Source organism: Manis javanica, chromosome 1, assembly GCF_040802235.1.
Source record: "Manis javanica isolate MJ-LG chromosome 1, MJ_LKY, whole genome shotgun sequence".
Lineage (NCBI taxonomy): Eukaryota > Metazoa > Chordata > Mammalia > Pholidota > Manidae > Manis > Manis javanica.
The window spans coordinates 98,767,659-98,794,732 of record NC_133156.1 but is presented as its reverse complement, the minus strand read 5'-3'; the positions used below and the strand labels follow the sequence as shown (position 1 = coordinate 98,794,732).

Genomic DNA, 27,074 nt, shown 5'->3' with positions numbered 1-27,074 from the left:
TGTTAAAATAAGGACTCTGCCATTCAAAGATGTTAAGTAACCTGCCTGTGGCAGGCGGCAGAGCCAGCATTTAGATTCACATATCCAGTGACTCCAGATCCAGTGCTTTATTCCTCCCATATGTTAATGTATTTATTCTGGAGGCTCCATGGAAAAGTGTAAAAGACCATGAGCTCTGGAGGCAGGAAAAAACCCCAGAGGCATGTCTGCTGCTCCGATAGTTGTAGGAACCTTGGAAGCCATTTAGTCTCTCTCCATCTCTATTTCCTTACCTGCAGCGTGGTGACAGCTGCTGACACACCGAGTTGTTTTAGTGATGACACAGACAGGTAAGCTTTCAGCGTGTTGCCTGGTACGCGCGAGCTCCCACTCGGTGGTGCTGCCTCCCAGCTCTTTTTGTTGTTGCTGGTCCCCATCTCAAGTTGCACCTTTGGATGTTCTTGGTGGAGGAACTTGTGGGGAATAATTTTTTCAAGTATCACCTTTCTTGAAGTATACTTCAAACCTCCCCATGTTATGTTTTACTTAATCTCCTCTTGTAATGGAGTTTTACTATGCACAAGCAAGGTTTCATATGAAAGGAGAAATAAAGTTGTTTTTGGGCTGGTTGGACCCTGATCAGTAGCCACTACCTGTAGGGCAGAGGGACTTGTGTTATATCCTTGATCAATATCCTTGTATTTTATCATTATCTGAGCTCCTCTAACCATTGTTCACCTATTGGAGGTTTTTTTTTTTGTTCCTGTTTTTCTGCAGATCTGACTAGGTAACATAGGTCAAAATTAAAAACTCAATGGTGTTAGGATTTGGATATTTGGAGAGCTAAGCTATAGAGTGAGATCTCAAGGATAACTTGAAGAGGCTCCACTTCTGATGACAGGCCCTGTGTCCCTTGCTGGGGGTTGTGTCACAGGGAGAACTCCATTAGGAAGGGCTTTGGGCCCTTCACTGACCCACCCCTTGGAGGGACCCTACGTGGACCCATCAACTTCCTATCTGTAGGAAAATAGTTACAGCCCGTTTTCAGGCCATGTACTAATCACTGCATGAGCTAATCTGAATGTCTAATGTAACAACTGTGCATATTGGTGGTTCCAGAATTAGACTTGTTCCATATTAAGGAAACCACTTATCAAAAGAGTTATGGGTTCATAATTTGATGCATATGCTTTTTTATTACTGTTGACATTGTTCTTTTTCTTCAACTTTATCTAATTTTGGTAATTCCAGCTACCTGTTGTCCTAGAATAGGTTATAACTCTTATTTTCTAAAAAAATAGTTATTCCTCTTTACTTATACAGTCTCCCCTAGATGCCTAAGCAATGTGCATTATTTTAAAGAGAACGCTTGTGAACATTTAACAAAACCATTTTCTGGCTTTGTAGTAGTACCATTTGACCTTAGGGGGAAATCATGCTTATAATGCCTGTTATCCTCTGCATCCATGTAATTTTCATCACTGTCAGTGCTGCCAGTTGTCATTAGAAAAAGAAAATATCACAATGTGCTGATTTTATTACATAAATATTTGGCTCTCTCCACACCATGTGCATACCATAATGTGAAATATATACAAAGGCTGAGGCCTTTGTAACCGTGGATTCATTCTGTCCATCCACTTGATTCCTCTTTGTTGTTTTGCTTGGGAATGGCATTTGTGCATAGATTACTGTGAAAATGCCCATTAGCACCTAGGGAATCTGAGAAATGGCTTGGGCAGATGTAGGCAGCAGATGTTGATTTGGGTTAACAGCCTCTTTGTGTCAGTGTCTACCTTCTGGAGCTAATTGAAAATAATATTGTTTGTTCCATCACTTAGAACTTATCAGCTGTGTGCATAAGTATTTTTTTGTGTAAGTATACATGAACCTAGACAAAGATGTGAGATACATAATCAGCTTTTAGCATTGAATATCACAGGTGGCTAGGATGGGAGTGATTATTAACTTTTTACACATACAACTTCATTTGATTTGTTACATCAGACATACAGTCCTTTTTTAAAAAACCCAATACAATGAAACAAAAGGCAAAATATAATGTTATAAATAAAAAATTATGAACTGAACATGTACTTAAGATTTAATGTGCTTGTAATTCACCTGTGGACCTTGTTAATTTTACACTCTGATCTGCTAGGTCTGGAGTGGGGCCTCTGTTGCTGTAGTTCTACCAAGATCCCAGGTGATGCCAAAGCCACGGACCAACCCATAGGCCACACTTTGAATAGCAAGGACTTAGGACTGGAAGTAGATGACAGGACTTGATCCTCATTATGGAAAACAAGAAGGAAATAGTAGTATTTTTAAGTTCTTCATTAGTTCCTCCTACAAAAAAAAAAAAAGAAAATTGAAGATTCCAGTACTTCTCAACTCTGTATTAACTTCACTTCTTCACACCAGATTAAAGAAATGGTTTATCAGGCAGTTGATTTCTGCAGCACAGTGCTAGCACTGAGTAAGTATTCCATGTAAGCAATTATGTTCAAATCAATCAAGCATGCATTTACTCTAAAAGCATTTGCTTTAGAAGAATTAGTTGCAACCTATATCCTCAAATAATTTATGCTTTTGTTGTATAAACAAGACATAAAAGTCACTTGTGTGTGGTAGAAAGTAGTGTTGTTTGTAAGAAAGTAAGAGGGCAGTTGAAGACAAGGATAAAGTAAACTGAAGAGGCATGCAAAGAGGGCTGAGATCATCTGGGCGTAAGGCCGAATTTGGACAAGCTTCAGCTCTTGAAGGGTTGGATGGTGTGGAGAGAACAGGCTGGCTCCTTAGATGAAGTCATTGTTTCTAGAAGGTGACTCTTAGGTGCTTGAAGGCAGCTTAGAGTTTTTACTAGCTTCAGGTTTCCTGCAGCCAAAGTGGGATTAGCTACTGATTAGTGAGAAATTGCTGACTTAGGATCAGCTCTGTTCAGCAAAAACTCATTCTCTTCATCACATCCTCATATTCAATTACTCTGACAAAAATAAGTATTTGGACTGTGTCTGCCAGATGGTCAGCTTTCTTTTCTCTAGAGGAGCTGTTCATTAAAGTGGATTAGGGAGAAAAATACTTGATAGGAAATGTATAAATAAATGAATTACTTATATCTTTGTGCTGTTATTTGAGGATTCTGTAAGGGAAATAGAAAAGGACAGAAATACTGTTTGACTCAAATTCCTATTGCTGTCACAGCAGATTAGGCAGACAGTTTACTAGACTGCCTACATCTTCAGATGCTGCAATGCAAGCACGGCTTATGGTGTGTTACGTTCATGACTTATTTGGAGTATGGTATTATTAGTAGTATTTTATCTGTTGTCTTTTTTCAAATAGTAGTTTTTTATAAATATTACATGATTTTGCAATGTTTACTTTGTTTGCACATGACTTCATTTCATTGAGGAACTCATTTTTTTCCCCCTGTGGAAAGCAAAATATAATTTGCATGATATCCAATGAGAAGAAAGAACTTCTGTGATGGAAATTGAATTTAAAGCAATTTTTCAAAATTATGTTCATGATATTGGGTTGAAACTATTCATATTACTATATGCAATTAAAATATAGCTGGTTATCTAACATAGGAATGGATTTTTCACCTTTCTAATTAGCTGAGATGAATTGGTAACAATTTTATTCATGGACCCAGTCCAGTTAGTGACCAGTAGCAGTGAATGTGAACAGAAAAAATGTCAGTATGTAAGTATTTACAAAATAATGTTCACCTCACAAAATCAGTAAATTCAGAATTAAGTTTTCTTCGAGTAAAGAATTTTGAATGACCATATTTACTGATTGTATTATTCAGACTTAGCCTTTTAAATTCTATGCAGGTACAGTTTTGGAACATGAAGGAGTGAGATTAGGGATGGGGATACAGACCCCAAGCAGAGCTGGATTGTCCAGAGGCTAAGGGCTCAGCTTTGGAGATGGCATTGAATTCCAGGTACAGATCCCAGTTCTCCAACTTAGCAGTCTTTGTGATCTTGGGTGAGCTGCTTAACTGAATTTTCTCATCTTTAAAATGATAATCTTACATCTGACAATTTTAGAGCAATTAGCAGGTGTGAGATATGGTTCCAAGTATTTTACATGGGCCACTTCATTTAATGATCACTAATGGGAGCAACTTCATGGAGTTATGGGAGGGTGGAGGGTAATGAGGTAGTGCCTATAAAGTACCCCGTAAAAGTTAGTGGCAGCCAGTTATAGTTGTGATTTTTGTTGTTCCTCTCTTCATCACCAGTATCTGAGATGGAGTCTACATTAAAGGTGAATAACTCCTTTTTACTGAGCAGAGTCCGTCATTGGCTGTGTTTATCAAAGCTAGCAATTTGTAAAGTGCTGATTGAGAGAGAATATGTCTATGTTGGATATGGTTGAAAGATATACATTGTGCTTTTTATTCTTCTACAGATAACTTAGAGTCAAATGCCTCCTGAGTTTATCTGTATAATCACCTGGTACAAAACCCTCCCCAAATATCCACAGTTTTGTTAATACAGTGTGAGTCCTGAAATAATTGTATGTGTTTGACAATCAGCAAGAAAACATGTATCTTCAAACTAATAAGGTGTTATTGGTAAGAAAAAAAGATGATGGCTCTCTTGAGCTCATGTAGGATTAGTATATGACCATTAACCTAACTACACATCTGGTTATCTAAAATAAGCAAAATATTCTGATGGTACTAAGTAAAAATTAGTGTAACTCATACACTCATTTAACAGATATCAAGCACTTCTCTATGGCAGGCATAGTTGTAGGTTTTGGAGATACAGCTGTGAATACCACAGACAAAAATACCTGAACTCACAGAACTCACATTCTAGTAGAGGAGAGAGACGCAAAGACAGATCATAGATACATACATGTGTATGCTGTATGTGTGAGAGAGAGAGAGGTAGAAGGAGAGAACAAAGCTGGAATAGAAGAGTGAGGGTTGAAATTTTAAATGGGGTCCCTGGGAGGACCACTCTGAGGTGGTGGCATCTGCCATTGATAAGCTCAGTCGTGGACTGTTAGAGGAAGAGCCTTTGCTCTCTGTTGAGATAAATGACACCCACAGTGTATTATTTTGGGTGCCCCAAAATATTCACCATCAGCTCTCTTTCCCAGTTTATTAATACAATGTGAGTGCAAGATAGCTAGGATGAATGACTGACAAGGGACAGATAACTGATAACCTGATGGGGCTGCATATCTCTCAGCCTCAGTGGCAGGTAGCTGGCACCGGATGGTGCTGGAGATTGGGGCTGAGTGTGGTACAGTTCAGCCAGCGAGCGCTAAACATTGCAAGCACCTGCAAGAGTTCTGTTTTGTTATTATATGTACCCTTCTTCCAAACAGTGTTGGGTTTTCCCCAGAGCTCCTTTCTCCCAGCTCCCTGGACTTCCCTGCTTCAGAAGGCCCTGGCATACCTGTGGCACTGGAACTATTTTGCGTTTAGAAAGAGTGTGGGAGATGAATGGCCTTTAAACTCTATTGGGTATTGGGAGCATATATCCTACCTTCTTGAAGAAGTAATCCAAGGTTGCCAGCTGTATTTAAATCATATACTCATTCTACTTTTTAACACCCCATCTTAGTAAACATTTTGTCTTTGTTTTATTGAATTTTGGTATTTTTGAAGTCAGAAGAAATGTTAACAGCTGGTGGATTTTCGGTCTTCACTTTGTGAAAGGAAAAAGGACTCATCACACCTGAAAAATAAGTTTATTCAATTTTAGTTCTTTTAACTGTAGATAAAGTGTTGAAATAAAAGAAACCTAATTTAGGATAGGGTAGGGGGTGGGAAGAAGGGCTTGTGGCTCCTCCTTCTGTGAGCCACATGGGAAATTACCCCATGAAAGATGGAGAGTCTTTCCTGTTGCTGACGTAGAAACGGTATCAAATGTTTAAAACAGTTTCTACATGTACCCCAAACTGAACCTCACTAAGGCTTTTAAAATATGAATCAATTTTAGAATCTCTTAAATGTTTCTTAAATAGGAAAATTAACATTTCTAGAAAGGGAAAATGATCATAGTGATTCTTATATTTGGCCACAACAAATAATAGGGAAAATAGAAAAATGAAAGTCAGTGAAACTCTTTTAAAAAAATCTGTTTTCCCCACTCATTCCAATTTTTCTTAGTTTTTTAAAACAGTGTACCTACCTTGATGTTACTTTCAAATTTCATTTTGCAGTTGGTTCCTCTCGTTTCTCATTTATTTTCATTTGTCTTCTGTATTTTTAAAGTTGTAATAGAATCTGTTTGCAGCTGCCATTTAATATGGAATCATGAGATTTAAGCATTTTTGTCTGTATTGAAAAGAATAAATGAACCTGTATTTCCTTGACAAGGGATCCCTTCTGCCCAGTTGCAACTTCCATTTGCTGCCCATTAATGTAATGGGTTTCCGCGTGCGCATCAAGGAGAGTCCTTTGCCCTCTTCCTCTTCATTCCTACCCTCACAGAGCTCATCCTTTTTTGGTGTAATCATCATGTTTGCATAGATGACTTACAAATGATTTTCTCTGGGTCTGCTTTCTCTCCTGAGCTCCACTTTCATTTCTGTCTCTTCCTGCTGGCTTGGTGGCGTCACCCATAACTTCACTTGTGTGTGCGACCCTGAGCTCTCATCTTCTTTCTCTTTAGCTCCACTCAAGGTTTCCATCTTTCTTTCAATATGTTCCCCATTTTCACTGCAGCTGAAAGCTTCAGCCTGTCTTTATGCTTTCCTTTCCCTCCCTTCCCTGATAAACAGAGCACCCGAACCACTGGTTCTTCTCATTTCTTGTTTGTCACTTCCCACTACCAGCACCCCAGACCTTGAGGCTTTCTCTCCTCATGCCCCGATTATAGTGAAGATGGCTTGGCTGATCTCCCCTTTTGCCCTGATCCACCTCTCCTTGCTCATTTCCCATCAGGTTAATATGTACATTAAAGATGGGACTATACCTTAACATTATTGTGTCCCCAAAAGAGGAATTTACATAAGGCAGCATTTATAATCTGTATTTTCAAAAGAACAAAAGGTAATCTCTGATATTTGCCATATGTCTGGTTAGAAATTTGATCTCAACATTGTGCAGGCTTTGTGGAAAAAATGCGATGCTGTTATATTAATATTCAGTGATTAGTTGTTGGCTAAGAGGAACTCTAAGGTTTTTCTCAACTTCTAAATTTCTCAGCTAAATTTCCATGATAATGGTAGAATAATCAGGTTCTACATGCATGGCACAATGTGGGAAAATGTATAATTTAGATTGCTAATACACATTTTATTTGAAAAATATTTAAATAGAGTAAAAGCACCTTTTGTATTAATTTTCCTAGTTAAAGATTTTTAATTTGCAGTTGTACATTCAACTGTAAAGAGAAAAAAAACAGACTTTTGTAATATCTGTTTTAAGCAAATATTTAAACTCAAGAAGAAATAATTCAGTCTGCCAAATGATCTTTTAAAGAAACCAGAGCAGGAATGCCTGAAGTTGACCAATAGTAGTTCTTAGTCATAGTAGAATGAAAATCACTTACTCTGAGGAAAGAATCATAATTTATTTAACCTTCTTTTCAAAAGTGTGAAGAATTTGGGAACAGAGCACATGTATCTTTTAAAATGTTTGCCTAGAAATATGACACCTATGCTTTGGATGGAAAACAGTACATTTTTGCTATGCCACAGTTACAGATGGACTTAGTTTTAAAACAACACTTTATTTAATAGCAAATAATGACAACTACAAAACAACAAAACCCATCATCACCACCCGAAAACTAATGAAGAAGAAACCCTATACCTACCCAATTTAGATGCACTGGTTTCTAATGCTGCTCGACTGGGAAAGGGAAGTTAACACTGTATTGTTTTTCAGCTAACTTCTTTCTTCCATCCAACTCTGCACATATCACCCATCTGTGAAAGGAGCCCTAAGAAGGCTGTTGGATAGATGTCTTCAGAGATGATTCATATTTGTTTCTGCATTCTGTGGAAAATTTAAATGCTTCTCTTCTGCAGGATGTGTGAATCTCATGAGACTGTAGCTCACTCCAGGAAGGCGAATTCCTGTCTTTATTAAGCGGTTATCACACACATCGCCCTTTGTATCATGCAATTGAGCAAATCCTCAAGAAATTTGGGCCGTTTTAGTGGCATGAATTTACATTCAAAAGCAGAGGAATCATGTGATAGAATCATTTTCTGTCCAAGCCACTGACACCTGGATTGTACCCCAATCCCTTCCCAGAAACTATTTTCACTAAAGTTACCGATAACTTCCCAAATTGCTAAAATCAATGGACATTTTACTCATGTTATGTGACCTCTAAGTTGTTAATTATTCCCTCTCTTTGAAAAATTTTATCTGTTGGTTTTCATAATATCACATTCTTTTAAATCCTTCCTTCTTCTCGGACAGCTCATTATCAGTCTCCGCTAAAGGTGTCTCCTCTTAGCTGGCAATGATTGTTGGAACTCATCCTGGGCCCTTTTCTGGTCTTATTCTGTGCTCCTCCTCTTGAATTTTCATATACATCTTTGTTTAAATCCTAGTCATATATAGATAAATCTCAATCTCAAGCTCATATGAAGACCAGAACCACTTATTGGAAAGGATATTCTGAAATTCACTTGGACGTGTCACTGACCTCTCAGTCTTTTTCCTGAAAGGTGCGAATCTTCCTGGATCCTCCTGCTCTCAGGACGTGGTGCCTCTATCAGCCCGCTTGTGGGAGCCAGAAACTGGAAGTTGTCTTTGACTTCCACCTCTCCTGCATTCCCACATCCTGACAACTCTTTTCCTAGCATATGTTGCATCTCTCTATGTCTCTTCATCTTTGTGTTCCCCAACCTGGATCAGCTCAAAATCACCTTTCTCCTGCACGTGCTTTCACAGCTTCTTGCCTCAAACTTCCTAATTGTTCCTTGTCTTCCTCACAGCTCTTGAACTCTCATACTTAAGTCCTCTCACAATCCTTTACCTGTACTGCATTCAGAATGACTTTTTACTCTCAAATTGCATGTTCCCCCATTATTTGAAGCTTGCAGTGGCCTCATATTGCACTTGCAATATAACACAAACACGTTATCATGGCTGGTGCACACAGCAGTCTGGGATCTGACCCCTGCCTACCTGTCTGGTCTCAAGCTGTGCTTTTTTCTTCTTTGGTCAGAATAGGTTCTAAGTTATTCTTTTCTGTTGTTGTTAAAATTCCCCCCTAACTTTATTGGGATATAATTAACATAATATTATGTAAGTTTAAGCTGGACAATGTGATGATTTGATAAACATATATATTGTGAAATGTTTACCACAATAAAGTTAGACAACACATCCTTCATATCACATAATTACCCTTTTTTTCTTTTTGCTGTTGTTGTGGTAAGAATATTTAAGATCTATTTCACAGCAACTTTCAAGTATGTAATGCAGTATTGCTAACTGTAGTCACCATACTTTACATTAGATCCCTGGGATTTATTCATCTTATAACTAAAATTTTGTACCCTATGACCAACAACTTCCATATTCCACACCCACCAGTCTACTCTCAATTTCTATGAGTTTGATGTTTTAAGATTCCACATATAAATGAGATCATATAGTGTTTGTCTTTGTCTGACTTATTTAGCATAATACTCCAGGGTCCATTCTTGTTGATGCAAATGGTAAGATTTCCTTTTTTATGGCTGAATAATCCATTTTGTATATTCTATATCTATATCTACCGATTTATTTTCTTTATCCATTCTTCTGTCTATGAACACTTAGGTTGTTTCCTTATCTGATTATCGTGAATAATGCTGCAGTGAACATGACAGTGTAGATATCTCCTTGAGGCAGTAATTTCAGTTCCTTTGGATATATACCCCAGAAGTGGAATTGCTGGATCATATAGTAATCCTATTTTATTTTTTTGAGGAAACTTCATACTGTTTTTCATAGTGGCTTTAAAAATTTACATCCCTACCAACAGTGAATCAAGGTTCCCTTTTCTCTATATCCAAGTCAATATTTATTAATATTAAAAAGATAATGTTATTTAATAACAAATAATGACAATAGCAAATAAAGTCATTTATCTTGTGTTTTAGGTAACAGACATTCTTACAGGTACAAAGTGATATATCGTTGTAGTTTTGATTTGTATTTCCCTGGTGTTTAGTTGAGCACCTTTTCATGTACTTTTTGGCCATATGTCTTTTTTGGAAAAATGTTCAGGTCCTTTGCCTATTTTTTAATTGATTTTTCTTTTTCTTTTTCTTTTTTTTGCTGTTGAGTTGAATGAGTTCCTTATTTATTTTGAATATTGACCCTTATCAGATATGTGGTTTGCAAATATTTCCTCCTATTCCCTAGGTTGCCTTTTCATTTTGTTGATGCTTTCATTTGCTGTGTAAAAGCTTTTTAGTTTTAAGTAGTCTCACTTGTTGATTTTTGATTTGTTGCTTGTGCTTTTGCTGTTATATCCAAAATATCATTGTTAAGATGGATATTAAGGAGATTTTCCCCTGTTTTCTTCTATGAGTTTTATAGTTCAGATCTTACGTTGAAATCCTTTAATTAATTTTGAGTTAATTCTTGTGAGAGGTATAAGATAGGGGTTCAATTTCATTCTTTTGCATATGAATATCCAATTTTCCCAGCACCATTTATTGAATAAACTATTCTTTCCCCCATTGAGTATTCTTGGCTCTCTTGTCAAATATTAGTTGACCATATGTGAGTGGGTTTATTTCTGGGCTCTCAGCTCTGTTCTATTGGTCTATGTGTCTGTTTTTATGCCAGTGCTATGCTATAGCTTTATAGTGTAGTATGAATTCAGAAAATGTGATGCCTCCAGCTTTGTTCTCCTTTCTCAAGATTACTTGGTTATTGGGATCTTTTTGTGGTTCCATACAAATTTTAGAATTGCCTTTTCTGTTTCTGTGAAAACTGCCCTTGGAATTTTGATAGAGATTGCATTGAATCTATAGATGTCTTTGGTAGTGTAGAAATTTTAACAATATTAACTCTCATCCATGAACAAAAATATTTTTCTATTTGTGTTGTCTTCAGTTTCTTTCATGAATGTTAGTTTTTTGGTGTATAGATAATTCATTTTTTGGTTAAATTTATTCCTTAGTATTTTATTGTTTCTGGTGCAATTATAAATAGTATCAGTTTTTAAATTTCTTTTTCAGATAGCTCATTGTTAGTGTATGGAAGCATAACTGATTTATGTATACTGATTTTATATTCTGAAATGTCCTTGAATTCATTAATTAGTTCTAACAGTTTTTGGGTGGTGTCTTTAGCATTTCCTCTATACAAGATCGTGTCATTGGCAAACAGACACAGTTTTACTTCTTCCTTTCTGATCTGGGTGCCTTTTATTTCTTTTTCTTGCCTATTTGCTTTGGCTAGGACTTCCAGTACTATGTTGAAAAGGAGTTATGACAGTGGTCACCCTTATATTGGTCCTGATCTTAGAGGGAAAGCAGGTACCTATATAGTGGCAGAGGCCTGTTGCAGACATATATGTAGTGTCAGGGGCCAGGGCCATCAGCAAGGGCTGGGGCAAACCACAGGTACACTAGCAGCTGCAGGGTCCTAGCTGTCAGAGTGTATTCCTGTGACTGCAGTGTCTCACTGTGGGTGTTTGCACTGCAGTGGAGACTGCTAACAGGACTCAGGGCCATATCTAGGCCCCAAAGCAGCTGTGGAGGCCCTGGCTGTCCACATGTAACCCTCTGGCTCTAGGATCTCAACCAGATGCCCAAAGTTAATATCAGAGAAAAATCCTTTCCTTAAGTCTTGAAACATGCTTTTTGCATCTAATGGGACTTGGATTTCCATTCCTGGAACTTTGCCTGGAAATACCTACATTTTAGTAATCAGCCTAAAAGTTACCTCTTCAAAAATTTACTCCAACTAGGTCTCCCTGTTATAATGTCTTGTTAATGCCTTTGTTTTTCAGTATTTTCAGGCTTACCCTGTATTTATTTGAGAGGTTATCCCTCTCATATTGCACTTCCTAGTGTGAAAAATACTTTCACTGGTCTGAACTCAGTAAGTGGACATGGAGACAAAGAGAACAGTGGAGCAAGGCTTTAATAGCAGTCAGGAAAGAACGGGTGTCTGGTGAGCATCCTCACCCAGGGTGGTTACAAGCATTCTATTCCTTAGCATGCGAGTCTCTCCCCTGGTTCCTCACTGGCTGAGCACTACAGGGTTCACATTCCTTCCCAGACATTGCCTAAGCAAGTTATACCCACATTAGGCTTTCTTTACATTTGTCTTAATTTTATTGGCTGGTTCAAAAGTTCTTTTTCCGTGAATATGCACAGCCTGTTCCTTCTCAATTTCCTTTCCCCCTTTCAGCCTGAGCAACTTCCTGGCATGTACTTTATCACATGGGCTTTTCATCAATATCTCATTGTTTAAATGTTTAAACCTCCTGGTGGGAATAAATCACTTTTAGGTTTTATGCTTTTTCTAACACTAGGATATTTCAACCCTGAAGTTTTCTTTTTTACTCTAATTTTTGTTTTCTCTTTTCCTAATGTCCACATAAATACAATGGTGCTCTGATTGTGTACATCTCTTCCAAGCTCCCAGGTTAGTGAAATATGTTGGTAGCTTGAAATCAGCCATGGTGAGAATATTTACACCATGGATATTCAGTTGCCCCTCTCTCCAGATAGCTGTTAAAACATTTACCACCAAACCATCACCTACATACCTACATATATTTACTGACCAATTGCATCAGACACCTTACAAACTGATTTATGCTTTATCTCATTTAATATAAGAATTATGTCATAGGTATTATAATATCCTCATTTTACAAGTAGTAAAATAACTTGAAATTGCCAGATTCTCATTACTTGTAGAACATATATAACACCTAACACATGTTTTTATACAATTGAAAAATAATTTGGTGATGATAGGCCTGCAAAAAAAATATTGCTTATCCTTCTTCTGTCCCTTTAATAAGTAAGATCCTGTTGCTGACCCCTTGCAATATTCAGAATGTTAGCCTTCTGTTTCAAATGTTTTTAAATTATAGAACATATTTCTGTTGTCTTGGTATCCTAACTTCTGATACCTTCCCCAAAGCAACAATAAGTAATACAAGATAGTTGAATATTATCTAGAAAGCTTAAGAGAAATAAATATGAGCTAAAAGTTATATAAAAGGTCAAGTTGTCTATCAAGTGTGAAGGCTACAGATTGACATGAAATAATCCAGGGAAATAGAGCTCTTGAATAATCTACTATGAAATCTTGCCAAAGGGTGAATCAAAATAAAGAGCAAATGGAAAAGCTGTTGAAAAGAACTGATACTAATCTTTGAACACTTTTAATTTAAAACTTGAAACCACTGTGAGAAGTTTGATTGCAGAACTGAATCCAAATATTACAGGTGTTGAACTAATAAAGAATATGTGAAGGAGGTTAGGAAGAAATGTAAAATTAGTACTTTATCTTTTATAGGGTGTCAGGATGTTTCCGTGTAGCTGCATCTGGGGAGGTCTCTCCCTGCACACTAGGTGCAGCACTAGGAGGAACCCCAACCTGGATGGGGGAGGGTCTTGACTCTGAGCAAGAAAGAATGCTCAAGCAGGTCAGACGAGTGCAGGTAAGGAAGGAATTCATTAAAGCAGGAGCAGCAGGGAATGGTAGCCGCCTTGCAGGCAGCAGAGAACAGGTAAGTGCAGAAGGGAAGAGGGTAAGTTCTTGGCCTAGGGAAGATTCTCTTGCTAATCCTGATGCCAGGGTCATCCTGTGTCCAGTTGGATCTGCACAGCATGGGGACTGGCCCCTAATGCTCCAGGATTTGGGGAGCCATGGAGCACAGGATGGAGTGAGATTATATATTTAGAACTTCGCAAAGAAAGGAGATTTTCAGGTAGGCTACTAAGAGCAGATCACACAGCTGCAGTTTCCCCCCGGTCACCCAGGTGACAGAAATGCACAGGTCCAAATCTGAACTCTTAGCAGCCCCTTCCTATTTTTTTAATGATAAGGAAAATATTCAACACAGCCATCAAGGTCAGCAGAACACTCCCAGCCCTCCTCCCCTCCTTCTCTGGGCTCTCACTCCCACGGCTCCTCTTTTGCCCTGTTTGCTGTCCATGCCGAGTTGCCACATATAAAAGTATAAATTGCTCCCCTTGCTTGTGCTCGGGGCTCAGACCTTTGGAAATTACTATCCTCTAAGCCCACCCGTGTAAAATAAACCTCCACCCTTCAAGACCTCCGAGTGCTGCTTCGTTCTTCCATCAGCAATCCAGTCCAGGTGTTCCAGTTTTTCATAACATTAGGAGTAAAGCAGAGACAGAGTGAAGACTTGGAAATAAAATTAAATAGCAAAGGGCAAACAGCAATAATTTGAGCAGTGAGAAAGCTTTATTTGAAAGTACTCAAAGAAAGGAAAGTGTGGACATCCTCAGAGAGGAGGCGCACTGAATGGGGACTCTGTCTTTTAAGGCTTTCAAGAATGGGGCAAAGGGCAGAGGGGAGGTTGTTGGGCATAGGCTTGACTTGTGGTCTCAAGGTGCTTATCTCTGGTGAGAGACACTATGTCTCCTTTCCTTTATTATCAGTCCTCCAGTTGATTCTGCTCAAAAACCCAACACAAGGGATTTATTTATCCTGTTCTTCTCCAAGGTAATGGTTACCCTCAAAGAGTGGGGATATGTCAGTTAAGACTGCCTGTCCTGCCTTAAGGTAGACTGTTGGGTTATTGTCTGATTACCAGAGAATATGTTATGCATTTTACTTCTCAACTCTCTGCTTTTTAAAATGGAATCTTAGTCTTAAGATGGAGACCCTCCTGTTCTTACCATACTGTTTATATTTCAGCATTTTTCATCATAGGCAGGAAAAGTCAATCATGATGCTTGTCCCGTGTCCCTGCCCTACCTCAAGTATACTGCCTAAAGTTAAAGAAAAATTGTTCTTATTTCTTAAAGGCTTTATGTATATTTTTAACATTGGAAGAATCTGTCTAAAACTTTGCTATTTCGTTAGTATCATTTTATCTCTGTTAATTCAAGTAAAATTAAACTCAAGCTTTTTATTCAAAAGTGGAATGTAGAATATGGATATATTTTAATAAAATTATCTCAGTCTATTCATAAGCTATCTTCCCATCCTTTGCTTGTCCATATTCACAGAGATGTAGAAAGTTGTCTACCAACCATGAATGGTAATTTGGGAGGTTGAGGTGATTTTTAAAATTCTGTGTTATTACTTGATTTATTGTAAGTGGGCATCCCTTTTACAAAACAGTGCATCCTTTTCTTCAAATAATCACCAAATATTTTAATTACCTTAAATCTGGTGATTATGAAGAATTTTAACTTAGACAAAGTATCACCTAGACAATAATTTTGTTTTATATACTTTAATTAAACATTGCTGAAAAATGAATCTACCCTGAGCCAGTCTTAAAATATAAGTAATTTGGATATTGGAAATTAACTCTTTTGTTTGAGTCCAGTTGAGGAGTAAGATTTATACAACCTCTGCTCTCCCCATTAGTGAAAACACTAGTGAGACATCCCAGGGCATGTTCCTGGGAAACAAATGATATGACCTCCCCCTTTGGCCCCCTTTGACTAATTATGCTAATTATAAAACATGCTACAGGGAGCAAGCAAGCATGATAACTTGAATTTCACTCTAAGAATTTTGAGTTGCTAAACAGAGGCAGAGTGGACTAATAAACCCATTTCTATATCTGTATTAAGTATCTGTGCAAAGAAAAAAATTGATCCTAAGTTTAAGAGAGATTGTTTTTAACAAAAGACTTTATAAATAAGACCTAAAACCAGTGGTAAACTCAAGTACTTGGTACTTGATATATTTTTAAGTGTTTGAAAGTATTTTGAAAAATACTGTCCTCATTAATTGAGAAATTGTACAGTGTTCCTCACCTAACTCCATTCTGCCCCCTCTCCACCCCACCGCACCCAAGCTACCTTTCCCTTTCTCCAAGGCAACTAACTGGCATGTAAAGATTTTTGGCAAATGAGTCAAACAACATGAAAATATTCATTTACTTGAACTAGTGTCCATTAGATAACATTGCCAGTGTACTGGTGTAATTTTTCAGCATGTGCTGACACACCAAAAGCCAGAAAAGGAATTTTTGAAAGCTAGTGATCGTGAAATAGGGTGGCATTTTGGGCTAGGATCTGTCTCTGGCTGGGATGCTGGTCACTGTGGAGGCATTCCTTGCCAAGCCTTTTCAAGGCTGCTCTTTCTGATTAAATCATGAACTTCTAAAGGGATCGTGCAGCCTTTTATTAGTATGATTTTCTCCTGCTTTTCATTGTAAATGTAAATTATACTAGCTGTGTTATTAAAGAATCTTTCATGGACTACTATACAGACCTAACTACTATTTTTAACATTTATTTTAAAGGGAAACATTGACCTGACTTTCAAGTTCAAGTTTATAAATAAAATTTTGAAACACGGATCATTTTAAAACTGGATTGCTAAAACAGTACAGGTTTTTATTCAATTTATGCTGAGCACCTATTATAGGGAAGGCTTATTGGGAAGAAACAGAATGCCTGCCATGCGGTGTGGGTGGGCAGGCCTACAATCTGTCAAGGAACTTGTAATTTGGTGAAATCATTAACAAGATCTAACAATGTATGTTTGAGAGCAAGTGGGACGTATCAAATATACACATCACTGAAGGTCAGAACCCATAAAATTATTCAACTGAAAGAATATAGTACAGTGTGTCCACACTTACCTTTACTTAATCTACTTGCCATGTCCTTTCATTTATCAGAGAAGACCTATACATAGGAAATGTTTAAAAACTATTTTCCTATACTAAAATTATGAAAAGTTTTCCTGTGGATATAAAAACATGAGGTATACATCTTGTTTATGCTATTACAATTCTACATTTTGACATATTGTATGTGTTGAGTATTTATTGATTAGTGGTGGTTGGAAAGAATACCTTATGAATCCTTTTTTAATAATAGTTTTTAAAAGTCATTTGGATCTGCACTGATGACTTGCATCAAATGTGTGATGTAGTTATTAAGAACAAATGATCATAGAATTATTTCAGAGAGTTTTCCCAGGAGAACTGGATTTGTGGTTCTTTTCTTCCTGCTACTGTTCAGGGGAGTATATAGCTTACATACACTGAGGCCATGTGAACAGTAAGGCAGTCATTCTTTTGTATACTGTCAGGGCTAGCTACAGAAAACCTCAAAATGGGTGGCATGTATTTCTTCCCCAATTCCTCTCTGAAATCTTCTTCATGCTGTTCTGTGTCTTTCCTGTTACTGCTTTTCCCTGTGGGTATCCAGATAAAGCTCAGTTCTTCTACCTTTCCTATAACTTCTCCTTTTGGTATTGTAAAGAAAAAATCTGAAATGTCCTAAAATTAAGTGACATATAAGTGCCAGAGAATGCAGGAGAGAGACAAGGGAAGGTAATCAGTCAATAGCCACAGGCCATAGTTAGCCAGGAATTCCACATTCCTGGAGGAAGTCATTTCAGCAGTTATCTGGAAGGTCCCCATAACCCCCTCATCCCCCTCGCGTGTGAACAGTGTCTGACCATCAACAACCACTCTACAAGACTTCTCTATGAGCTAACCACATATCCCTAGACTTTTCTCCATTCCACCTTAGCCTACCTTCCTTTAGCTAATATGAATTTAAAGAACTTTCTTCCTTGAGACACCTTATAAATGTTCCCTGTTTCTTGAATTTGGTGGACAAGTTGTTTCTGTCAACTGGCCTTGCTGCTGGTAAAGCAGAAACTTCTGTCCTAGGACTCTTTCCTTTTACTGCTAATACCTGTAAAAGGCTTAATAATCCCTTTTATTGCAGAGATCTCTTGGTCCCTAGAGTTTTGAACCTATAAGATAGCCAGCATTCATTTCCTTACCATCCTCTGTCCTAAAAGAGTCCTGGTTTGGTTTATATCCACCTTCTTCCCATGTGCTTCAGGAGAGGTTTATATATCCACCCTATGGCCACGTGCTTCAGGAGAGCCTGACCTGTCCCCAGCGAGTGGATTCTGATTAGGTTAAGCCAATCTTGACAGTTCTGGTTTGCTTACAAGTGACTGGTTCAGGCATTGGCTTGCGATATGTTTTAGGTCAATGCTACATAAGTAAAAGTATTCAATGGGCTTCTAGGAAAATCTTCCTTGTTCTTACAAAAGATTATATATGTGTGTATTATATATGTGTGTTTCTTCTTGCTTGGGATAATTTTCAACTTGGATATGATACCTGGATTATCTACTTTTTGACCTAGGGTAGGCTTAGAATCTGAGCAGAGTCAATACACAGAAGAAAACAAAACCTAAATATTATAAGAAGATAGACGTAGAGGTAGAGCAGGGATCTGCAACCTTTTTTGTGTGAAAGGCCAGGTAACAAATATTGTAGGCTTTGTGGTCATATGATCTGTGTCACAACTACTCATTTCTCTGGCTGCAGCACAAAAGCAGCCAAAGACAATACATGAAGGGCCAAGGCTGTGCTTCAATAGAACTTCAAATACCAGAAAAGAAAAAAAAAAGCAGTAAGCCAGATTTGGCCTGTGGGCTGTAGTTGCCAAGCCTTGAACTAGAACCCAGCTTGGTATGTATTATGCTCTGTTTCTGTTTACACACTTGTGACACTAAATGTGTGTGTGATTTTCCTTTCACCAACCAGTTCTCCAACTCTCCAGATACCAACTGGATGTCCTACAATTCAATTCAATTCTGATGCTAAGTGTTGGTAGTTAGCCAGACTCCACAGGTGAAGGGCTCAGTCCCACAAAACTGCCTCTACCTTAGATGCCAGTCGCAAGTCTCAGACCACCAGTACTTCTCATCAACTGGCTATAAATCAAAGGGTTTCTACAACCCCTTCCTCAGGGTCAATAGTCTGCTAAAATGGCTAATAGAACTCAGGGAAGTGTTTTCCTTACTACTATAGATTTATTGTGAAGTGCATACCTTAGTAACAGATAAATGGAAGAGATGCATCGGTCAAGGTATGGGGGGAAGTATTCACAGAGCTTCCTTCCTCTTCTGTGCATGCCACCCTCCGAAGCTCTTTGATGTGTTCCTCAATACAGAAGCTTATAAAGTCTCATTTTTAAGAGTTTTTATAGAGCTTGATCTCCAGCCTTTCATTCCATTTTGGAGATTGGTGGGTGGTGCTGAAAGTTCCAACCTTCCAGCCATTGGGTCTTGACTAGCCCCATCATAAAGCCATCCAGGGGCCCCTCCCTAAGCCACATCATTAGCATCAACTCAGGTGATGGGAAGGGGCCCATTATGAAAAACAAAAGCTGCTCCTATGGCTCAGGAAATTCTAAGGGTTTTAGGAGTTCTGTGCCAGGAACTGGAACAAAGACCAAATATATTTCTTATTATATACCACAGTATGTGTAGAGCTTCCCTATATTTGTACTTCTTTGTAGGTGAGTCATAAATTTTCGAATTCATTAATTAGGCATTTGCATCTGAGTTTTTTGTTACTTGTAGCCAAGGGCATCCTCAGAATCAAGATCTTGGATGACGACGGGATAAGACCCATCTCCTCTGCTCCTAAGTAGTGCTGACATTGCAAAAAAAGGTTTGAAAACAGTATCATTGCCTTTGTTGTTTAATCTACTTTTGTTTCTAAATGACTCGAATCTTAGGCCTAGCCAGAGATAACCAGAACTCTAAATTGGTAGATGCATACTCTAAGGGAAATGAGGCTTCTGGAGAAACCTTACGCCATGTGCTAGAAGTCGCCTCCCTTGCGTGAGGGACAGACAGTGTGTCTCGCTGGATGTGTACACTGGTTGTTGGTGTTGTTGGGACTACTGACCATTTCTAGAGGTGCATGCTTCTATTACCTTTTCTCACAGAAGGTCTGAATGTGACATCTTTACCATTCCCTCTCAATGTCACTTGTGAGCTTTGCAAGGCATTTGAAAAGTTTATGTGAATACTATTTAGAAATGGTGAAAAATGTTCATGTGAGGGAGGAGGCCAGTGGTTCCCTGAGAGACATAATCAGGATGTTCTGTGACCAACTCCTTCCTGGCTTGGTTACTTCTTGCTCCTAGGCTTGGTGTAGATCTTCATAATGTAACTATGAAGTTTATAATCAAATTCTTCTGGTCACTTTGGAGTGTATCAGGAATGTTTAATATTGTCATATTTTTCCTCAGACGGCTGCCTCTTTTGAGTAATTCCATGTTGCTATGCTTAAAATAGTAGTTATTCTAGACTTACATTTCTCTCCCTCATACTGTATTTTTAACTAAAGTGAGTACACAATCTCTGAGAATCATTGTGTAGGAGGTCCAAGTATTATTCTTTTGAAGTAGATGAAAGCTAGAAGTATGGACAAATGAAGCAGAAGAAAGAAAACTTAATGCTAAAGACAGTGAAAGAAACCTATTAAAACTTTCAGAACTCAAACAACCCGCTTGAATAAAAGGTCTAGTAAACATAAGATCGTGGCCAACAAACCTTCAGGAGCCTTCAGGTTGACTTACTCATCCCTTCTGCACTTGGAGTTGGACCCTGCGCTCAGTTGCCCTTGTTCTGCTATTTAGATCCTACCTTTGTCCTCCAGATATACAGTTAAATTATTTTTCTTGGATGACGTGTATCTCAGATGCTTAAAAACAAAGCAAATGGTGTTAGTAACTGCTTGTGTTAGCAAAGAACACATCCTTTTATGAGGATGATGGTTTTACCAACATGCCATGTCCTCTGTTTTGACCAGCAAAATCACACTCAACAGTTACTGTAAAACCAGCAGTAATGATCACAAGAGGGATTTCTTGAGAACCACCAGTTTATCTTACTATGGCAGGAAGTTCTTGTGGGAATCCCATGAATATGTCTGCGCAGTGAAATTTAGACTTTGTTTTTCCTATTCCAAATGAAGCTTTGTTGTTGTCTCTGCCTGTATCCACCCTAGAATTTCTGAGTTGACCAGATAGAAAGGAGAGTTTACAGTCCAGGGTGTGACTTAAAAATACAAAACAAAACTTCAAGTGTCATCCAATACCTGACTCTATCTTTAAATCTGCAGGGAAGTCTTTTGGATGAATTATAATTCAGTGAGTTTGAATTTGATCTACATATGTGAAATGGAAAATATAAAAGATCAAGTCAGAGAGCAGGAGGCAGCGCAACTGCGATCCTTTTCCTCTCCCAAGGTCAAAACACTGCCTATGGTTCCTAGCTTGTAAGGATAGCCAGGAAAGGATCCTTCTGCCACGGCCTCTTATTTTATGTTCCACTAGTTTTCCAAGTTTCCAGAGCTGAGATGTTTGAATTAATTGAACTGAGCAAAGAATAAAGAGGCTTTGGCTCTTCAGAATTTTCCCTTAGAAATCAAAATATAAATTTTTGTCATTAGAGATGATGGTTATATGAACCATTTGTTTTTCTAAGCACAAACAGCAGCTGGGGCTGGAGTGGGGCTCAGGTGGGCCTGGGAAGGAGTGGTTGTAGCCCAGGGGCTGTGTTTACCTGAAGGGACATAATTTCTATCTGCTTTCAGTTCAACTCCCCTTGTTTTTTCTTGATAAGTACAGAGGAATTTAAAGTGGAAAATTCTTTTTCTATTAACTTAAGGAGAATAAAGCATAAAAATTTATTTTCATATTTATTAAAATCTCATTTCAGTACACTGTGATAGGAGTTAGGGATATATTTGCCAGGATATGGAATCTTGTCTTCTAAGACTCTCTCTGGTCTTCATTCTGCATATCTCAGTTCTCTGCTGTCTTTACTAAGCACAGCAAAATGTTGGTACAGTGTACACCCTGAAGAGAGTTAGGTATGTATTTTGTATGGCACTTGAGAATCTGGATCAGTTCTTAATTTGATCCAAGACTGAGTTGACATTGTAAGCATACATCTTGTCAGTTCCTGGAGAGAAATAGTCTCCAGTACTGAAGATGCTGATTTAATTTCATCTGACCTCATTGGAAAATTTAGATTACAGTATAAGATGGTAAAAAGAGGATTGAAACTCCCAGAGAAGAAAGCCTGTTGCTCATGCCTTAATGTTATATTCCTCAAGGCTCTATTTTCTCCTTTCTTAAGGACTCTCGTGGACATTTTCATCTGCTCCCAAGCCTCAATTTTTTCCTATATGTTCTTGTGATTTCCAGAATCACAAGATTTCTCTCCTGTAATCAAACACTATGTATGCAACTATTTCATCAGTTTCTAGTTAGATGCCCCATAAGACTGTTTAGAACTCAAATCATTACCTTTCCCCTTTAATCAAATGTTCCTCCTATGTGCCTTACTTAATGTGGTTGATAGTTACACCATACACCCAGTTGCCCAATTGTCCATTCAACCTCAGGAGGATGCCTCATGTTTATTTACTCTCTTCATTCCCAAAGTCACCTCTCTAGCTCTGGTTTTTATCATTTCTCCACCCATCTATTGTCACTATCTCCTAGATTAATCCTTACTTCTGCGTGTCAACCCTGAACATCATTATTTTTTTCAGATTTACTGAGATACAATTGACTAATAAACTGCATGTATTTAAAGTATACAATTTGAGGAGTTTTAAAACCCTCATGATCACTTCATCCTCAAAAGGTCCATGTGCTCTTGTCCCTCACTCTCCTCCCTACACACCTCTATCTCAGGGAGCCACTGCTCTGCTTTCTGTTAATTTTAGTTTGCATGTCTTAGAATCTGATGTAAGTGCGATGTTCTTTCTTTTTCTGACTTTTTTCATACAGCGTAATTATTTCTTCCCTTTCAAGTAGGATTCCCTTTGTTTTTTATTGCCTTTGGTAGAAGCACTTATACACTGTTGAATAAAGGAGGTAAGAGAGTGCATGTTTGCCATGTTCTTGATGCCAGTCTTTGAATGTCAAATGTAGTTTTACCTGCAGGTTTTACATAGCTTTATCAGGTTGAAGAATTCTCATTCCATTTCTAATTTGTTATTTTTTTCATACATTGTAATTCTCTGTAATGAGCCCTACAATACAATATTGTTTTTGCCTTAATTAGTCAATTATCTTTTAAATAAATTTAAGAAAATAAAAAGTCATTTCTAGTGTTCTTCATTCTTTTGGTAGATGCAGATTTCCATATGGTATTACTTTCCTTCTGCCTGAAGGACCTCCTTTTAATATGTGTTGTAGTACAGGTCTGCTGGCTATGAATTCTTCAGCTTTTATGTGTTATGAGTAAAACTGTACTTAATCTTGGTTTTAGAAAGATATCTCACCTGAGCATAAAAATTCTAAGTTGACAGTTTGTTTTTTCTTTCAGTCCTTTAAAGATGTTGCTCAATGCCTTTTACCTTACATTGTTTCCAAGGAAAAATATGCTGTCATTCTTGTCTTTGTTCCTCTGTATGTAACACCTCCTCCACCTCACTCCCTAGCTTCTTTTTTGATTTCCTATTTATCATTGGTTTTTAACTAGTTGGATTATTATGAGCCTTGGTGTTATTACATGCATGTTTCCTGTGCTTGAAGTTCATGTATTTTCCTGAATCTATGAATTAATAATTTATATCCATTTTGGAAAATTTTGTCCATTATTTCTTCAAAATTTTTTTCTGTCCAACATCTCTTTTCTTTCCTTCAGGGACTCAATACATGAATATTAGGGAGCTAAAGGTTCTCCCACAGCTCACTAATGCTCATTTCAATTTTGGCAGCAGGGAAAGCTTTTATTTTCTGTGTGTGTGTGTGTCATTTTTGGTAGTTTCCACTACTGTGTTTTCAGGTTCATTGGTACTTTCTTCAGTACTGTTTAACCTTCTGTTAATTCTATCCAGTTTATTTTTCATCTTAGGCATTGTATTACTATTAATTTTTGTAGAAGTTCAATTTTGGAGTTTAAAAAATCTTTCATATCTTTAACATCCTCAAACATTCCTCTACTTCAACATTTGGAATATGTTTATGACTTTTAATGTATTTGTCTACCAATTCTTTGTCATTTCTCAGTTTCCATTGATTGATTTTATTTCTCATTATAGCAGTATTTCCCCCTTCCTATGTTGACACCTGGAATATCTCTCAGCAGAGGAATCTAGGCAATTACAGCTCAATTCATTTTTACTGTTTTTACTCTTTCAGGAGTCAATGTCTGGCACTGTTACCAGCGTCTGAAAACCTTGTTTCATATATTTTGTCTAGTCATTTTCTTATTTGTTTCAGGCAGAAGGTTAAATCTGGTTCCTGTTATTCTATCTTGGCCAAAGTCAGCATTTCTTTATAATTTATTTTTTGTATTATTGCCTGAATTACTGAACGGAGTCTCTAGTCTAATTTTGTAATTCTTCTACTTAAAAGCCTTGGGTGATGACTTCTTATCTTTAAATCAAGTTCTAATTTTTATTAGAGTATCTAAGCCCTTTCTAAGCATCTGTGTCTCTTTCCACACTCATTTCAAGCCACTAATTCTCTTCATCTACATCCCACCTTATACACATAGACTCCCTATAACCAACTACATTCAGTTAAGCACAGTTGTTGAAATACATCTAGTGTATTTCTAAGTCCTCGTGTTTTGGTCATGTTTTTTCTTTGTACATACCCCTTTCCCTTCTCAGGACACTGAGGTCTTACCTGCTCTGAAAGTTCACACAACCTAGTTCAACTATAATCTCTTCTGTAAAGACTTCTGTGGTGTTTCATTTTTCCCAGCAAGATGAATAGCCTGGTGTTCCCTCACTAAGATCTTTCTGTTCCTTATGGCTCTTACCATAGTTTCCTTCACAGAACTAAGAGCTCTTCTAAAGTAGCTCTTGGCAAATTTATTCTGTAAAGGACCAGATACTAAATATTTTAGAATTTCAGGGCACTACATGTCTTTGTTGCATATTATTCTTTGTTTTTCTTTACAATTCTTTGACAATATAAAGGGTTAGCTTAGCTTGGAGGTCAAGCGAAAACATGCTGCCACAGGCTACAGTCAGCTGGCCTCAGCCTTAGAGGACAGAGATTCTGTTTCATCCAGTAGCATGCCTGACCCTGAGAAGGAGCTCAATAAAAATGTGCAGTTCTGTAAAAATAAATGAAAAATATCCTATAATACTTGAGTGCTTCATATGTGACTGTAAGTCTTTTCTAAGAAGTTAACCTAGGTTATATCACTTGGTTTGCACAAAATCAGGTCCTATTGTCAGCACCATTTTATAGATGAGGCAGCTGTGGCATGGAAAAGTTGAGGGACGTGCCAAAACCCATGCAGCTGCATGTCTTTAAGGAGTTAGAAAAGGAGTAGGACTGGGGCAGGGGCAATTGTATATGTGCTTCCTGTGTTGGGTTAGGCTCCCAAAGACGACAGATTGTCCTGGAAATTGATGTATTCGGCATCCTTCTCTCTGATGAAAAACAAATGTAGATCAACATGCATCTACAGAGTCTTTGACCTAAAGATTGCATGAGTTTCAAGGATAAGTAAACACATCTGCTAACTTTTAAGTCTATCATATGGGAAAAAATAACAAAGTTATCTGAGAAGATAGACATTACTTTTTAAAAACAGTCTTGAATGTGTTACCATCATCATTTTTTTCCCTTAAAATTTAGAGAACTCCTGTTCCTCTTTAAATATTATATCCTTCAAACAAAACAGTTTGTTTAAATTAGTTTTTTTCAAAGCATATCTGTTTGACTTAGAAGGTGAAAGAAACATTATTTGAAGCCACATGTTTTTATTTCTTAAATTTATTGACCAAAAAGGAAAAGATAACTGTCTTTGTGTTTTATAAAAACTTTACCTCATGGCTGACAGTTTGTGACAGAATGAATAAATGTGAGCTGATAGTATGAATTTCAGTATCCTTTTTGGAAATCCCAAGAGACCAGACTCTTTAGTGGAATTGGAATTCCAATCATCAATCAAGTCATCATCATGAACCAAAATGCCTTCAAAGCAGCTGCCATTTATAATGAACTGACAGTGATCTTTATAGGAAAAATTACAGTGGCATAAAAAGCACCTGCTGTCAAATTCAGTTTTTTCAAAAAGCAGAGGCTGTTTCACTGCCATAAGTTTAGGTAAGAATTATTATTAGGCCAATTTAAAGCAAATTAGTAAGTGGTTTGGGATTGAATATATAATATATTTACATCAAGAGCAGTATTGTGAAGATGGTTAATTTTCCTCCCTGGAAATTAAATGTGTTTTATCAAATGGCATCTGAGCTCTTCCCTGCTCTGAATTTCACCAGCCAGAAGACAGGAGAGGGATGTAGGGTACAGAGGCACTGTGCCGAGGTGGGCTGCTGCCTAAGCAAAAAGGCCTTGTCTCTGGAATTATGTAACTGGTATTTATTTCAGTTTCTAAATGTGAATCTCTTTGGATTTTAATCACTGAGATTTCTCCTTCCTTCTAGCATTTTATGTTGCTTATGCTACTGTGTATGTGATCTCTTAACATTGTTATTGACACCCAGACAGACAGCAGTAATATAAACAAACAAGAAAACGATGTGGTGGTGGCATAAATGCAGATAGGTTTATGAGGTGGTCCCTGCCTATTCTCCCAAATACCAGGGTTATCTCTGAGAATTAGGGAAAATTGGAGTTGTAATGTGGTTCTCCATTCCTTGAAAACAGACTCCTGTACTGTGTCCTCTGAGGACATATCTTTCCTCATCACTGGCTTAGCTTAAGTCAGGTCTTGGGGCTGAGGGCTGAGAGGACTAGAGCTGAGTCAGCCTGACTAGTCAGGAAACTTGGGAGGGGACAGTTAGTGAGTCCACATCCTTGGCTTACCTGGCATAAAGTCACACACCTTCCCATGGGGTTAGCTATCCCACAGTGGGGACTCTTTTCCATTACTAAATTCAAAAATGAATTTCCCACATATCTGGGGCATGACAACACATGCAATGGCAGGCAGGGCTGAGAGGTCCACAGCCAGTGTTATCTAGTAAATGAAGTCATGGGATCACCATTGGACTTGTGGAGTTGATCGTTTCATAATGTATTTCCAGAGAGCTGAGCAAATACTATAGGTAAGTTGGGAATGTTTATTTTAGTACAGATTTTACTGTTCTACTTATTATTTAAATATACAAGCAGTGGCTCCTAAAAGAATCAGAATC

General features: G+C 37.7%; 2 long non-coding RNA genes across 5 annotated transcripts in view; one reads left to right on the top strand and one right to left on the bottom strand.

The window, feature by feature from the left end:
- Window positions 1-27,074, top strand: part of LOC108384545 (uncharacterized) — a 758,195-nt gene that overhangs the window by 145,629 nt on the left and 585,492 nt on the right. The window lies entirely within an intron of this gene.
- On the bottom strand, window positions 1,203-7,917 carry LOC140848572 (uncharacterized). Its single transcript, XR_012129712.1, has 4 exons — window positions 7,782-7,917; window positions 6,150-6,295; window positions 5,502-5,693; window positions 1,203-2,328 (listed from the first exon to the last, which is right to left on the bottom strand). It is a non-coding gene; the product is annotated as an uncharacterized lncRNA (long non-coding RNA).